Source organism: Schistocerca serialis, chromosome 4 (genome assembly GCF_023864345.2).
Source record: "Schistocerca serialis cubense isolate TAMUIC-IGC-003099 chromosome 4, iqSchSeri2.2, whole genome shotgun sequence".
Classification (NCBI taxonomy): Eukaryota; Metazoa; Arthropoda; class Insecta; order Orthoptera; family Acrididae; genus Schistocerca; species Schistocerca serialis.
The window spans coordinates 417615628-417633255 of NC_064641.1; the positions used below are offsets into that span (position 1 = coordinate 417615628).

A 17628-nucleotide genomic window follows, 5' to 3' on the forward strand; every position below is an offset into this window, starting at 1 on the left:
GTAACTTTCTGCTGGGTTCCAGGGCATGTCGGCATTGCTGGGAATGAAAGGGCAGATCTCGCAGCCAAGGAGGCGTGTCTCGATCCACACGTATCTCAGTGTGCTATCCCCTTGCACGCACTCACCTCGCTGTTGAGCTCACGGGTCATGCGTCGGTGGGAGGATGAGTGGCTGGAAGTGACTGACAATAAGCTCCGTATAGTCAAGCCCACAACGCATGTGTGGTGTACTTCCTTTCAGCCCCGTCGACGGGACGAGGTTCTCCTCACTCGGCTTCGAATAGGCCACAGCCCTATGACGCATGGCTTCCTTCTCCGGCGAGAGGACCCTCCAATGTGTGGTGCTTGCGGCGTCCAGGTCACTGTGCGCCACGTACTCTTGGATTGCGTTTTATTTTCTGACCAGCGGGCCACGGCTGACTTGCCAGCGGACCTGCCAACTCTTTTAGGCAACACTCGGACGAATGTGGTTAAAGTTTTAAAGTTCTGTGCCATGTAAAATGTTTTTACAAAGATTTTAGGGAGAGGATTTTAATTTGCTCACTGTGTGACAAGCTCGCCCATATTCTATGTAAGTAGCCTGCCAGTGACAATTTCAGTGGCATTCTTGTTGCTATGTTTCCCCTTTCCTTAGGTTTTACTTTCTTAGGTAGCATTTTCCTTCTTGTCCTGCTTTGTTTGAGTGTGTGCTTTAGTTTTCTTAGGTCTGTCCACATTTGTTTCTTTTAAATGTGTGTCAGGGCGCTGATGACCTCGATGTTGAGCGCCCAAAAGCCCCAACACACCACCACCAAAAGAAGGGGAATGGAATTATGGCAGGAACTCTGGGATAATGATGAGACTGACCGAAGAACACACGAGCTGCTTCCAAACATACAGGAACGCGTAAAACTCACTTACATCAAACCCACTAGAGGCTTGCTGCACTTTCTTACTGGGCACGGACCCTGCCCGACATATCTGTGTCGGTTCGAGAAAAGAGCAACATCAGTGTGTGACTGTGGAGCAGTGCAGGGCACTCTAGACCATGTGGTGTACGAGTGTCCCCTCTTCGACGATGCTGCGCAACAATTTAGGGAACAACTGTCGAATAACGATACGCACCACTTGCTCAGGCATGAAAACACTTTCAACGTCTTGAATAATCTAGCAGACGTAATCTCAGAAAAAGTCTTCAAAGAATATTTAAGAAATAATCAATAAATAAATACCGGACTTGTCACGTACACCCCCCTGTTCCGCCGGGACGTGGACTTGGCCAGCCGCCTCACAGCTGGAACCCGCCAGGTTTTTCGGAATAAGTTGGGGGGCGGTACATCACCACCGCACCTGACTACGCACCAATTACGACATTAGATGTAAGGTTAGTTATAGGTTCAAACTAGGATAATAGAAATAGTATAGAACTGCAGCGACCACGTCACCAGCCAGCCCAGTGCCAGCGGTGCTCCTGCTGGGATTAGCTCAGTGGGAATGGTCAACAACTAGGTTTGTATCTTATTCTGGCACACTTGTAACGCTGCAGGTAGAGTATTCATAATAATAACCATCTGCAAGTAGTATCCTAATTAACAGCAGCTAAAATCAAAGAAACACTAAAACGATAACATAGTATAGTATAGTAGAATGACCCCCATAGTGGTGAACGATCACAGTAGAAACCTGTTGTTAAACATAATAATAGCTGCAGATAGAATATTGTAATAGTTAAAAATAGGACCTACTAATGTATTTAGGTAGTAGGTTAAATTGTATCATGATAATGATCAAATATAGATTTTTTTTAAAAAAAGAGAAAAAAACAGTCCTGAATCTGGCGTGAGGTCGGTCGCTTGACGGCGCGTTTGGTGCGGGCCCGCCCATTGCCGGCGCGCCGTAAGGCACGGAGACTCGCACTGGGGCGTATCCCTTCCAGTCGGGCGTACCGCGGCAGTCCTCACAGGAGAAGCGACGCGTCTCTCATAGCCTCTCCTTCCCAAGTGGCTCTTTCCGCCTTCTCGTGGTGCCAGATGTTAAGCTTGGCATTCTGTCTTGCGACAAAACGGAGAGCTGCGACCCAACCCGACGCGAAAGCGAAGGGTGAGTGGCACAGGGGGAGCTGTGTCGAGAGACCGAACACCAGTCCCTTTCTTTTCGCAGGGTACAGACCAACAGGTGCTCTGGATGCCGGCGATCTCGTTTGTCGGCGTGGGATCGCTGCAAGGGTGCTTCGCCGCGCCCCTGGGTAACTGGGGCATGTTCTGCCAAACCCAAGTGGTGGTAACATCGCCTGGGCTAGGTTAGATGGGTCCAGACCGCCGAATGTCTGGGGGACCGGCCCGCCACCTGCGTAAGAGTTGGTCCCTGGGGGTGAGGTGGAAACTCGGGCAAGTAGGCGGCGAAGGGCGAGAGGTGCAACCGCCTTTCCGGAGTGCGGGGTGCAGTTGCCGGGGTGCGTCGCGTGAAATCGCCGATGACGGAGTCGCCGAGGGGGACCAGTGCGCTGGAAATGGTGCGCTGAACCCAGCAGCTCTGGAGTGCCCTTGACCTAGGGGCGAGTTCGTTCGGCGAGCTGCAGAAGTCCCCCCCCCCCCCATACCAGAGGAGCTGGTCCGGGGCAAGAGACGGGCTCCCACCCCTCTTTTATCACTCGTACAATATGGCGACACCAGAGACAAGTGATTCGAGTGCGCCATCGCGAGCTTCTTTGATGCTTGAACCTGCTCCTCAAGACGAATTGGGACAGGCAACTGATGAAAATGTGCTACAAAGCCACACGAGGATCGCGTTGCTCCTTGAGCAAAACATCAAAAACGGTAAGATAAGTCAGGCGACATTGACAATAATTAAAAATGAGGTGGCGGCGTGGGCCATCGCTAACGCCACGCTCGAGGGCCGCGTAGAAGAACTAGAAAAAGAAAATGAAAGATCAGGGAAGCAACCTGTTAAGACCTGGGCGGGAGTGGTGGCACAAGCGCCACTAAAACCGCAAACAACGAAGGACACTATCGCTAGAGTCACCAAACGATCAGACACAACGGTCTTTCTAACGACCTTGCCTGGTCAGGACACTAGCGTGAGAAAGATACAGGAGCTGCTTACTATCACCATAAATCCTGTAAAAGACAAGATCGAAATCAACAAAGTAAAACCAAGTAAGAATTCGGTAATCGTTGAAGTTGCCTCGGAAGAGGACAAAGAAAAAGTACTAAACAATGCCAAATTAAACTCGGTGGTCAAATGCGAGCCACCGAGGAAAAGAAACCCGTTAGTCATCTTATATGATGTACCAACGATTATGACAAATGAGGAATTACAAAACACTATCAAGGCACTAAATTTCTAGGATATGTCAGACGAGGAATTTAAAGAAAATTTCAAACTGAGATTCTAAACAGGGCCTCAGGACCGTGATGTGGTTCATCACGTCGCCGAGGTCTCCACTCAAATGTGGAGAAAAGTAACTGCAATGGGCAAACTATACATCGGCTTTCGCGCCATAAATACACGAGACTATCTTGTGGTACCGCATTGCCACAATTGTGGAGATCTCGACCACGTTCTGAGGCACTGTACCAGGGAGTCGGCCTGCTCAAAATGTGGCGAGGATGGGCATGTGAGAGACAACTGTAGGGCTGCAGCAGTCTGCATCCCTTGTAAGAGACGGGGCAAAAAACTTTTTGGCACCACTGGACGTAACTGCCCCACCTGCAGACTCCTGGAACAAAGATTAATTTCAAGGATAGACTATGGCTGATCAAGCTAAAGCAAACAGGATGCCCAAAAGAAAATCCCCGAGCAAAAGGAGGAGGGATGCCATGAGGGCAAGTGCCTTCAAGTTATTCTTGAGGTCGCTCACGGACGCCACAATTAAAACCAATGACATAAGCACTCGAACAGACTCTACCAAAACGGACAGAGGGACTCAAACTGAGCCTTTTACAGTCACGTTCCCCTCCTCCCAAAGCCGGGAGACAAGGCCGATTAAAGACCAACGGCAATGGCATCCTGTAACAGAGACTGTGGCAATCTCTAAAGAGGAGAATAGAACTACAAAGAAACCAGTCCAGGAAAACAAAACAACTAGCTTAAGTGAGTCAGCTACCACAATAGATCCTGTCGTGAGATTGCCACCAGTCGACCCAGTCAGAGTCTATCCTAATCTCGAATTCACAATGCAACTGGCAAGATTAGAGCAGCCGACTACCCTGACCACTGCCTTGAGACACGTGGTCCAGGTGGGACATGAATATGGTAGGAGAGTCATCTTCTCGGTAATGGAGGCTGTAGACAGAATTCAACTCAAGTCAGTGAATCTCCCCACCGACTTCAGAGCCCGGCGGGACCTACTAAAGAAAGCTTTCGAAAGACGTGGCGAAAAATTCGACCTGGACGATATCTATCAACAAGCAGTTTTGGCAATTGGACGCATCACATTTGACTGGAGTAAGACATGGCCTAATGACAGAATCCACACATACATCCCCTAAATAACTACATGACGAAAATCACCATTGGCCAACTTAACACTCATGACAGCAGACTAGTGATGCAGGAGCTATGCAAGGAAGTGGAGGAGAGGAGACTAGATGTGGTCTGTCTGCAAGACATGGGAAATTAGCTTTCACAGCTGCGACATGGCAAGTTGTAAGCAGAGGGGAAGACCCAAGATCGGCAATAATAATAACCAATAAATTTCTAAGAGCCACAGTTTTAAGACAGTTCACAACTAGCCACTGCAACGTCGTGGAGCTGCAGTCTCCATCATGAGCAACTGTCTTCATCAACCTGTATTTGCAGTATGGTGATGACATTGAGAGACACTTGGCACACCTTACCACAGTTATGATGGCGTTGCGGGTGCGGAAAGCAATTATAACTGCAGATATAAACGCCAAATCCCCCCTATGGTACAGCGGCACCAGGGACCCTAATGGAGAGAAGGCAGAAGAGGCCATCATGGCCTTGCAGCTGGTGGTGGCAACAAGCCGGTCAACCTTCCGACCTACGTGGCGGAAGGTGTCCAAGGCACAAACATTGATGTGACCCTGGCTACGCCTAAAGCTGCGCATCTAATCCAGCAGTGGAAAGTAGTGGAGAACGCCGTCACTAGCGATCACAATCTCATCACCTTCAGTATAGGAGACAAGGAGAGCAGCTGGGCCAAGGGATGGGAGGTACAATACAAGAGCCGATTGGGAAAGACTTGCTAGGGAGTGCGACATTCCTGCACTGCCAGAAGGTGACGGACACCTGGACATGGACGTAGCCAACAGACCCGAGGAACTGGTGACAGTAATAACTCGAGCGGTGAAAGCCGCTGTACCTACTAGGAGGATGGCCATGGCGGCCTCTCTGTTACCATGGTCAGCTGAACTAGAGCAGATGCCCCGGTCTGTTAGAAGGCTCAGGAGGCACTACCAGCGCAGTGTCGTCTGGCTAGAAAGACAAAGATGGTTGCAGTTATACTGGGAAGCTAAAGACAATTTCCAAAAACAATTACGCGAAGTAAGATCAAAAGGTTGGGACCACTTTGTTCTGAACCAACTAGCTTTAGACCCATGGGAGTCCCCTATAAGCTTGTCCGTGAGAAAATCCGCTCTCTGATGGAGCTCTCAACCGTCAGGTGTGGGGACGGGATGACGGAGTCTTGGCAGGAAACTGCAGAGGTCCTTCTCCAGTCCCTGCTGCGTGACGACACTGCGGATGGAGAGACGGACGAACAACGGCAGCTGCGTGAGAACAACAACAATGGATATGGAAATGATACGGCAGTTTACCCATTCTCTGAAGAGGAGGTAGCTGCCCATATAAAACCCCTGAAGAGAGGGAAAGCTACCGGGCCAGACGGCATTGTGGCGGAGGTGGTGCAATTCCTGGCCCCCCCAGATAGTCGCCCCTCTAACTCACCTGTACAATAAATGTCTCAGGCAGAAAAAGTTCCCTCGAATCTGGAAGAGGGCAAATGTAGTAATCATCAAGAAAGGAGCTGGCAAAGACCCAGCAGAAACAAAATCTTACCGACCAATCTGCCTGCTTGATCTGCTTGGGAAGGTTCTGGAGAGACTACTGGCTGACAGACTAGCTGCGCACCGAGTGCTGTGCGGGATGAGCAGCAGGCAGTTCGGCTTCAAGCCTGGGCGATCGGCATCTGATGCAATCGCCCTGGCGACCGAGGTCTGCGGCTCTACCCCGTACAAGTACGTTGTCGGCATCATGGTGGACATAAGTGGCTCCTTCGACAACCTGTGGTGGCCTTCGCTCTTCTCCTGTTTACGGGAGAAGGAGTGTCCAGGGCCGCTATATGGGTGTCTGAGGAGCTATTGCGAGGATTGGGAGGACTGGCTATCATCCCCTAGCAGAAGAGTAAGAAAAACAATCACAAAAGGATGTCCCCAGGGCTCCGCACTGGGTCCCCTGTTTTGGGACATCCACATGGAACCCTTACTAGACAAACTATAGCAAAGTGACGAAGTGCTAGAGGTGATAGCCTACGCAGATGACCTCCTCCTACTGGCTGGCGGCCGTAGCCGAGAAGACATAGAGCCCAAGATAGAAAGAGCAATAGAAATACTACAACTTTGGTGCCGAAACACAAAGATGAAGATTTCACCAGCTAAGTCCACATACCTTCTTCTAAAGGGACAACTAGTTCGCAATCCAACTGTCAGGAAAGAGGGCTCACCAGTTCTCAGGCGACGTGAGACTCGCTATCTCGGCATCATCATTGATAAAAGGTGGTCCTTCGGCAGGCACATTGAAACTGTAACTCAAAGAGCCCTACAAGTATTCAACAACCTCATCCCCATTGGACACAAACGTTTCCATCTCCCACCACATCTCATCAAACTTTATCACAATAGCATACTCACTTCTATAGTGGGTTACAGCTCGGGAGTCTGGGCACACAGGCTCACGAGGGTGGTGCCGGCCATGACAGTGAGAAGAGTGCAGAGATTATGAGATCTATGGGGGCATACAGGACTACACCGGGAGGAGCCCTGTTAGTCATAATGGGGCTCTTCCCCTTCGATATCAAAATTCGGGAGCAGGCCGCTTGGTATTGGGCAAAGAAGGGGAATTTGGAGAAAACAGAGGAAATTCTAAGCAGCAGGACTGAGAACAAAGTTGAGATTAGGCTAAGAGGGGATTAGCTATGGCAACATTCGTGGGAAGACGAAGAAACAGGGCGCAGAACCTTTGACTTCTTACCAGATGTTAGGGAAAGGATGGGAATGTCATATTTGGAATCAACCCAGGGACTAATTCACTTTCTCACTGGACATGGACCCTGCTCGACATACTTATGTCGATTCGGGAAACGGCGACACCTGCGTATGACTGTGGTGTCAGGAGGGTACTCCTGATCATGTAGTCTACGAGTGCCCCCTTTTCAATGATGTGGCCTCAGTGTTGCGTGACCAACTACCGCACAATGACACATATAGACTGCTCAGACAACACGACACCTTTCAGACTATTAATGAACTGGCTAACGCAGTATCACAGAAAGCCTTAAAGGACTATCTGAGAGGATTAAATTAGCACCTATAAGAGGCCTACCTAAACACCAAGAGAGTCCGGTACCCTATCCCCAAACCGCGCAGAAAGGCCGACTTCTGCAGTCTTGAATCCACCGCACCTCGGGATTTAGGGGGAGTGGGGTGCAATCTTACCCATCTGGACAACGCACCTGATTTGACCTTAGGGTAAGCTTAATTGTAGGACTCAGTTTTTAGACACTATCCTTAGGAACCTGCAGTGATCAACATCTTGGCCTGCAAAGTGTCAGGGGCACGCTCATTGGGGTTAGCTCAATGAGCAAAGCTCTATAGTAGGTTTATACTTTTCAACTGACACATTTGCAACACTGCAGGCTTTAGTGACTAATCTATAGTTAGGTTACCTGCTTACTAGTAAATTAACACACTAATTTGCCCAATTGCATTTTTCTCATAGCTTACCTACTAACTAGCTACTAAAATATAAATTAAAATAGCTGCAACCTATATTACTGTATCACAATTTTTGGCCCACTAATCACATAAGGCAGTGGGTTAGATTGTATAATTAATAAGTTTTTCTGGAAATAAAGATTTAAAAAGAAGAAACACAGTCCCAACCAGAGATGGAAGGGAAGCTTTTATTAGATCAAAACCAATCGGTCGGCTCGTCCGGTCCGTTTGCCCTGTTGACTCTGAATAACTTTGGGCTGATCGCACGGTCCTCGTACTGGCGACGCATCATTCAAGTGTCTGCCTTATCAACTGTCGATGGTAGGTTCTGCGCCTACCATGGTTGTAACGGGTAACGGGGAATCAGGGTTCGATTCCGGAGAGGGAGCCTGAGAAATGGCTACCACATCCAAGGAAAGCAGCAAGCGCGCAAATTACCCACTCCCGGCACGTGGAAGTAGTGACGATAAATAGCGATACAGGATTCATCCAAGGCCCCGTAATCGGAATGAGGACACTTTAAATCCTTTAACGAGTATCTACTGGAGGGCAAGTCTGGTGCCAGCAGCTGCGGTAATTCCAGCTCCAATAGCGTATATTAAAGTTGTTGCGGTTAAAAAGCTCGTAGTTGGATTTGTGTCCCACGCAGTTGATTCACCGCCCGTCGGTGTTTAACTGGCATGTATCGTGGGACGTCCTATCGGTGAGTCGACACGAAGGCGTGCGACCGCCTCGTGCGTCCCGAGGCGGACCCCGTTGATATCCGACCAGGGTGCTCTTTATTGAGTGTCTCGGTGGGCTGGAACGTTTACTTTGAATACATTAGAGTGCTTAAAGCAGGCAAGCCCGCCTGAATACTGTGTGCATGGAATAATGGAATAGGACCTCGGTTCTATTTTGTTGGTTTTCGGAACCCGAGGTAATGATTAGTAGGGACAGGTGGGGGTATTCGTATTGCGACGTTAGAGGTGTACTTCTTGGATCGTCACAAGATGAACAGAAGCGAAAGCATTTGCCAAGTATGTTTTCATTAATCAAGAACGAAAGCTAGAGGTTCGAAGGTGATCACATACCGCCCTAGTTCTAACCATAAACGATGCCAGCCAGCAATCCGCCGCAGTTACTCCGATGACTCGGCGGGCAGCCTCTGGGAAACTAAAGCTTTTGAGTTCTGGGGGAAGTATGGTTGCAAAGCTGAAACTTAAAGCGATTGACGGAAGGGCACCACCAGGAGTGGAGCCTGCGGCTTAATTTGACTCAACACGGGAAACCTCACCAGGCCTGGACACTGGAAGGATTGACAGATTGATAGCTCTTTCTTGATTAGGCGGGTGGTGGTGCATGGCTGTTCTTAGATGGTGGAGCGATTTGTCTGGTTAATTCCGATAACGAACGAGACTCTAGCCTGATAACTAGTCGTGTGACATCCTTTGTGCTGTCAGCAATTACTTTTCTTCTTAGAGGGACAGGCGGCTTCTAGCCGCACGAGATTGAGCAATAACAGGTCTGTGATGCCGTTAGATGTTCTGGGCCGCACGCACGCTACACTGAAGGAATCAGCGTGTCTTCCTAGGCCGAAAGGTAGGGGTAACCCGCTGAACCTCCTTCGTGCTAGGGATTGGGGCTTGCATCGTTCCCCATGAAAGAGGAATTCCCAGTACGCGCGAGTCATAAGCTCGCGTTGATTACGTCCCTGCCCTTTGTACACACCTCCCGTCACTACTACCGATTGAATGATTTAGTGAGGTCTTCAGACTGGTACGTGGCATCGACTGTGTCGTTGCTGATGCTACTGGAAAGATGACCAAACTTGATTATTTAGAGGAAGTAAAAGTCGTAACAAGGTTTCCGTAGGTGAACCTGCGGAAGGATCATTACCGACTAGATTGCATGTCTTTCGATGTGCGTGTCGTGTCGCGCAACACGCTACCTGTACGGCAGCAGCCGTGCGCCGCGTGCGGCACCATGTGTGCTTCTCAAAACTAACGGAAATGTTGTGTTGTACGAGCGCTGAAGCTCTGGAGCGGCTGGCCTGCGGCACCTGGCGCCTGGCGCCCGAGTGCCTGTCTGCTCTGGTGGGGAGCCGTACGACGCCCATCGGCCGTGAGGCCGTTGGACAAAATACTGGAACAGGGGCCGTCAAACGCCTCAGTCCCGCCTATGCAACTGTTTTGAAAGAGACAGTGGAAACTAAAAAAAGATCACCCAGGACGGTGGATCTCTCGGCTCGTGGGTCGATGAAGAACGCAGCAAATTGCGCGTCGACATGTGAACTGCAGGACACATGAACATCGACGTTTCGAACGCACATTGCGGTCCAGGGATTCCGTTCCCGTCCTACGTCTGGCTGAGGGTCGGCTACGTATACTGAAGCGCGCGGCGTCTGCCGCGCTTCGGAGACCTGGGAGTGTCGTGGCCGCCTGTGGGGCCGGCTGCGGGTGAGGGTGCCAGGCCCGTAGTGGCCAGTGCGAGCGTCGGCGGGACCTCTCCTTCGAGTCGGGTTGCTTGAGAGTGCAGCTCCAAGGGGGTGGTAAAGTCCATCTGAGACTAAATATGACCAAGAGACCGATAGCGAACAAGTACTGCGAGAGAAAGTTGAAAAGAACTTTGAAGAGAGAGTTCAAAAGTACGTGAAACTGTTCTGGGGTAAACGTGAGAGGTCTGCAAGGTCGAACGGGTGAGATTCACGCCCATCCGGCTACTGGCCTCCGCCCTCGGCAGATGGGGCCAGCCGCCCGCACAGAACAATCTGCAGCGGGGTCGTGTCTGGTTGCCTTTCCACTCGCCGCGGGGTGGGGCCGTTCCGGTGTGCTGTGGGCCGCAATTCTCCGCTAGTAGGACGTCGCGACACGCTGAGTGCCGGCCTACGGCCTGGGTGTGCAGCCTGTCCTTCCGCGGGCCTCGGTTCGCGTCTATTCTGCAGAGCCCCGGTGTCCTGGCTGGCTGCTCGGCGGTATATCAGGAGGAGTCGATTCTCCCCTTTAAGCGCTCTGGCTCCCGGCTGGGGGAATCCGACTGTCTAATTAAAACAAAGCATTGCGATGGCCCTAGCAGGTGTTGACGCAAAGTAATTTCTGCCCAGTGCTCATAATGTCAGCGTGAAGAAATTCAAACAAGCGCGGGTAAACGGCGGGATTAACTATGACACTCTTAGTGTGGCCAAGTGGCGGCAGTGCGGCTGCATCCGAACTCGGCTTTTCGAAGCGCGGTTTTGCTGTAGTCTTGCTCCTACTGCTGCGAGGTGCCTTTGGGTTGCAGCTACAGGGAAACTGATGCGAAATACATGGGCCTAGTCCTCTTAGCCTCTCCTGTCCTGCGGTCTTCTCCCCTTCACGTGGGCCCGATGATTTCGCGGAGTGGAAGACCGCACCAGGGGCTTGAGGGTCTTACCAGCCCCCTCTCGCATTATCCCTTTTCAGTTGGGGGCAGCACTCAAGAAAGTACAAGTGGTGGCCCTTCCACTGAAGGCGCCACCCCAGCTTCCCCAGCACCTATTCGGCCAACCGGCCATGCCGCATATGTGGTAATGGGTGTAGCAATTTATGCCTGCAGTGAGTGCCACCGCAGCTTTACAACCAAGAACGGTCTCGTGGTCTACCTCCACCGCCAACACCCAGCAGCCGCCAACGCGGAGATATTCACAGAGAGGCATTTCGCGATGTGGACAGAAGAAGAGGTCCTGTCGCTCGCCAAAGCAGAGGCCAACTGCTTCTTGAGAGGGACGCACGGTTCTTCTTTGTCAATCAAGAACTGACTAGGATGTTGCTCGACCAAACGCTTGAGGCAATCAAGTGCCAGTAGCGGAAGGCTGCCCACAAGCTGCTTGTCCGCGAGTTTATGGAGGCGCTTGAGATCGGTCGGGGGGAAGAGCGAGCGTCCCGCCGGGGAGCGGGGAGGCCGCTGCCTGACACGGGCGATGGCGCTGCACCACCCGATGACGCAGCCGAGGACTTCGCGGCCGACGCCACCGGGCCGCCGCTGGAGGGGCCGACTGATGCCGACATCTGCGAGCATCTACTGGGGCTGCCCGCTTCCACTTAGCGTTTCTCTGCTCTTGACCGAGTCATCGGTCTAGGGCCGGGTACGCCGCCTGAAGTCATCCTTGGCATGCTCACGGATGCCGTTGCGTCGGTCGGGTCCAAAGAGGAGAGGACGAGCACGAGGGTGCAGAGGCCGCGCCAACCACCGAAGCGGCCGCCTGCCGCTCCGCCGCAGCAGAGGCGCAAACGGCGCCGATAGCAGTACGCGAAGACTCAGAATGCCTTTCGAACGTCGCGTGCGCGTTGCGTGTTTGGCCTCTTGGCTGGCACCCTGTTGCAGCCGCCATCCGACATACCCGGTCTGCTGGATATCTGGGTGGACCTCTTCACTAAGAAGCCCATCTCCACCGCGGGCTTCATCCGTGACCGCCTCCTGCCTCCTGACGCGGCTGCCTTGCCACCCAGGGGATCAGGGGCCGGTCCTGACGGCCTTACTCCAGCTGAGCTGCGGAGCTTGCTGCATGAAGTCCTCGTCAAGCTGATGAATCTCTTCCTTCTGGCCCGTGTTCTTCCCGAGCGCCTACTTCGCGCGCGCACGTACCTTCTCCCCCAAACGGCTGCACCAAATCCCCCACTGACTTTCACCCCATTACGGTCTGCTCGGTGCTGGCGCGAACCTTGCACAAGGTTCTCGCGTCGTGGCTGATGCGCACATGTGCTGTGGACGAACGTCAGCTGGTATTCACCCCCGGGATGGGATGTTGGAGAACAGCTTCATCCCAGACACTGCTGTCACCGATGCAGTCCACTCCTGCCGCTCTGTCTTTGTGGCGTCGATCGACATTTCTAAAGCATTTGATTCGGTGGATCATGCTGCCCTTCACCCAATGTTGAGGGCTCATGGCCTTCTGGATTGCTTTATCGAATACGTCGAGCGGTGCTACGAGGGCAGCACGACATTGATAACGGGCGGCACCGGTGTGGGCGTGTCTGTGGAGCCATCACGGGGCGTCCGTTAGGGCAATCCTCTCTCTCCCCTTCTTTTCAACTTTGCGGTGGACTATGTTTTAGGTCAACTTCCCTCCCACATTGGAGCTCAGATACTTGGTCGCAAAGTAAATGCTGCGGCCTATGCAGATGACGTCCTGCTGTTCGTGTCGACCCCAAGGGGCTTGCAGTCCCACATTGATGCAGCCGTCGCAGCCCTCGCACACCTAGGGCTGCAGATCAACGCCTGGAAGTGTTTCACCCTCGCCTTGTTCGCGTCTGCACGCGAAAAGATGGTGAAGGTGGACGGCGACGTCACTTTCAAGGCAGGCAACACCACCATGTCTGCCCTGCCTGTGGGTGAAACCTTCTGGTACCTGGGGCTGCAATTTTCCAAAGCGGGTCGTTGCATCTTCAACCCTCAACGCCACCTGGGGGAGCAACTCGACGTCATCTCCCGAGCTCCGCTGAAGCCGCAACAGCGCCTCCACGCTCTCACCAACGTACTACTCCGTGGCCTGTACCATGGACTGGCCCTCAACAGCACCCGAGTGGGTGCCCTGAAATCAGCGAACGTCACCACCAGGGCCGCCGTCAGAAGATGGTTGCCCAGGGGGGCCTCGGCATCCCATCATGCCGTAGGATGGGGCCAACCCTTCGTCGGTCCCGTCTCCTAGCGCTAAAGAAGACAGGGCCAGCCTTCGACAGTGCAGGCCAGGACGAGATGAAGTGTGAGATTGAGGTGATGGAGCGGCACCATACATGGGAGAGTCACCTCCTCAAGTCGTCAAGCAGGTTGGAGAAATGTGGGCTGCGCCCCTGCACATCGCCATCGACGGTGTGGCGCTTTCATCTTCCGCCACCGCCAAAGGGCAGCATCAATGGGCGACCGAAACCAGTCGACTGCTATCTGGGCATGACTACATCGACGATCTCCGCGCCCGCATCAACGCCTTCCCGACGAGGGCATGGCGCAGTCGGGGGCGGGAGGCGGACACCAGATGACGCACGGGCTGCCAGGCCGTGGAGACCGCAAACCATGTACTACAGGCTTGCTTCAGGATGCATGGGTCCAGACTCAAACAACATGACGCAATCGTCTGGTATGTCGCTCATGGACTCGTGTAGAGGGGTTTCAATGTCTCAGTGGAGCCCCACCTCCGCACACCTGAGGGAATCTACAAGCCTGACGTAGTGGCGGTTAAAGACGGCATCGCCCGCGTGATCGACGCCCAGGTAGTCGGAGACCATCTTTGACTTGACTGGTGTCACTCCCAGATGGCGGCCTATTACAACACGCCGTACATCCCTCGTGCCATCTCCAACCTGCACCGTGACGTCGAGGCGGTGACTGTGTCCACCACAACGTTGAATTGGAGGAGCACATGGTCTCCAGCGTCGGCGAGGGACCTCTTCGTGTTAGGCTTTCCACCCCGAGAACTGGCGGTACTCAACACCAGAGAACTGCGGAGCTGCTGCACAAGTTACCGCATCTACGAGCGGATGACGGCGCAAAGGCTGATGCCACGAGCCGGCGTCGGATAGGTTGCTGGTTATCATTCTGCCCTGACTCCTGGGGCCTACCATCAGGAGAAATTCCGTCTCTATACTTCTCTGTCTTTCCTTGGCTTTCATATATCTGTTTTCTTCCTTTCTATATACATAAGTTTATCATAGTGGTTCGCCCGGTAACTCCCCACTCCGGTGGTGGACATGGCGAGGTACATAACACCGACAAACCTATTGTGCCATGCATTGTCATCTAATAACTGATTCACATGAATGGATTAACGCGATTCCCGCTGTCCCTTGGGGAGTTCCCTACAAAATCGTTCGAGAAAAAAATTAGATCGCCCATGATGCTGTCTACGCTGCGTGCTGGGGATGGTGACACGACCAAGAATTGGGAAGAAACAGCAAGATTGCTGTTGGACACATTACTCCCAGATGACATCGAGGACCAGGACTCGCATGAGCAGCGAGAAATACGTCGGGCACTCTCGATCCCGTATCTTAACGATACAAACGTGCGCCCTTTCTCAGCAGAGGAGGTAGAAGCAGCCATCTACACCTTTGCAAGGAAGAAGGCGCCGGGTCCTGACGGGATCCCTGTGGAGATCTTACAGGGACTCGCACCCTTGGTCGCCCCGGCATTAAGTCGTATTTACAGCGTATGTTTACAAAGGGGCTATTATCCACTACAGTGGAAAACTGCAGAAGTAGTAATTATCAGGAAAGGCCCAGATAAAGATCCAACGGTGCCGAAATCCTATCGGCCTATCTGTCTGCTGGATGTAATGGGCAAAGCATTTGAGAAGTTGCTGGCTGACCGTCTCCAGAGTCATCGAACTCTGCATGGTATGAGTGATAGGCAGTTCGGATTCCGAAAGGGTCGCTCCACCCAGGATGCGATCAATGAGGTTTGCCGAATTGTTCACTCTGCGCCATCAAAGTATGTACTTGGCATAATGATAGACATCTCAGGGGCCTTCGACAACCTGTGGTGGCCGGCACTCTTCTCTCGCCTAAGAGAGATTGGGTGCCCGCAGCTGCTGTATGGCTGTCTGGAGGCCTACTGTGATGGAAGGACTGCTAAGATAACGGCTCCTGGAGCCGTCGTATCCAAAAGGGTATCCCGTGGTTGTCCCCAGGGATCGGTGTGTGGTCCCATTTTTTGGGATATTAACATGGAACCTTTGTTGAACGTCCTGCAGGAAGAGACTGCAGTTCTGGGAGTCGTTGCTTATGCGGATGATCTCGCAATTCTAGTAGAAGGTGACACTCGCAACGTGATCGAAGACCGATCACGACAGGCTATTGACCTGTTAACCAACTGGTGTAAGAAGACTAAAATGTCTATTGCACCACAAAAATCGCTATATATGCTCTTGAAAGGGAAGTTGAATAGGGACCCAACAGTCAGAATTAATGACCAAGCAGTGTCACGACAGAGATATGCCCGTTACCTGGGGGTATATTTAGATGAGAATTGGAGTTTCATTCAGCATATTGAGCAAATAACGACAAAGTCCTTAGCTCTGTTCAATAAGATAATATCAATTGGACAAAGAAGGTTCCATCTGCCGTCAAAGGCAATAAAGGTGTATCACAACAGTATATTGGCACCAATAGTAGGGCACGCATCCAGTGTGTGGGCCCACAGGCTAGCTTTGGTGCGGCCTGCCGCCGCTGTCAGGCGAATACAGAGGAACGTTCTGCTGAGATGCATCGGTGCATTCAGCACAAGTCCAACAGATGCACTGTTGGTAATTATGGGTCTATGCCCACTAGACCTAATAATAAGGCAGCACGCAGCCTTCTACTGGCTGCACAAACAGAACATTGAAAGGGTGCAAAATATAATGGGCATTCCTCTGATAAGCGTCAAAGCCATTCGTGAAAGAGTGCTTGACATCTGGCAGGACGAATGGGATGGGTCCACTACAGGCCGCCGAGTCCATGGGTTTCTACCCACAGTGAGAGGAAGATTAAAGAACAAGATAATAAAGCCCTCACAGGGCCTAGTTCACTTCCTTACAGGACATGGTCCCTACCCCACGTACCTGCACAGAATAGGGAAAAGGCCAACACCGGAGTGTGACTGTGGTGCCCAGGAAGGATCGCCAGAACACATAGTGTTCGAGTGCCCAATATATGAACAGGTTGTCTCAGGGGAGAGGCAGCTTCTGCGGACTAGAAATGTTAACGAAATATTGACAGAAAGCGAATTGTTCAGCAATTTCGCAAAATTGGTTAACAAAATCTCAAGGGAGGCCCAGCGCGCCTACCTTGGGAGAGAGTAACATGCGCTTAAGATCTAACGCGCAATTGTATATATGTAAATATTATGTTTGTTTAAGTGTTGACTTGGTGTAGTGAGTAGTTGTAGTTAGATCAGCATGGTGGTGGGGGGGAATAAAAGAGTTGCATAAATGGAGTGGTTTCTCTAGTAGTAGCGGCCCGCCTCCATGTGGCTAGGGACGGGCAACTCTCTGGCAGGATTCCAGAGAGGCTAAGAGGCCGATAACTCACAAATGGCACAGTTGCTTAATAAATAGAAAGTATGCAAGCACTAATAAACCACTTCTGTAATGCTAATAGTAGAGACAGTTAGTCATAATACGCCCACTCAAAAGTATTAGAAAGTGGGTTATGGATGGGTAATAAATTTGGGAATAAAAGAAAGAAAAAAAAAAAAAATTGTCCCTATCTACTATCTAGCGAAACCACTGCCAATGGAACAGGCTTAGAAAAATTAGTGGGAAAGAAGACCCTGTTGAGTTTGACTCTAGTCTGGCACTGTGAGGTGACATGAGAGGTGTAGCATAAGTGGGAGATGGCAACATCACCAGTGAAATATCACTACTTTCATTGTTTCTTTACTTACTCGGTTAAGCGGAGCGCATGCGTCTCGGTATAAAAACCCGGCATCATGGTGTTCTCGAGCCAAGCGTGTTAGGGTTGCGTTCACACCGCGGCTCCGTGTCCGTGCGCCACAGCATGCGGTGCGTGAGGGTGGAAGCCTGCGCGTGCCGTGCGACCCGTGTGCGTCGCGTGTTCGGCGCAGTTTACTCCCTTGCGTGATCCGATTCGAGGACTCTGTCAGGTGGGGAGTTTGACTGGGGCGGTACATCTGCCAAAGAATAACGCAGGTGTCCTAAGGCCAGTTCAGCGAGGACAGAAACCTCGCGTAGAGCAAAAGGGCAATAGCTGGCTTGATCTCAATGT

The 17628-nt window shown here is 51.8% G+C and overlaps 1 long non-coding RNA gene and 1 other non-coding gene across 2 annotated transcripts in view; both read left to right on the forward strand.

Moving 5' to 3' along the window:
* Window positions 1-17628, forward strand: part of LOC126474986 (uncharacterized) — a 490806-nt gene that overhangs the window by 380668 nt on the left and 92510 nt on the right. The window lies entirely within an intron of this gene.
* Window positions 10136-10290, forward strand: LOC126476483 (5.8S ribosomal RNA). The gene has a single exon (XR_007587012.1). It is a non-coding gene; the product is annotated as a 5.8S ribosomal RNA (ribosomal RNA).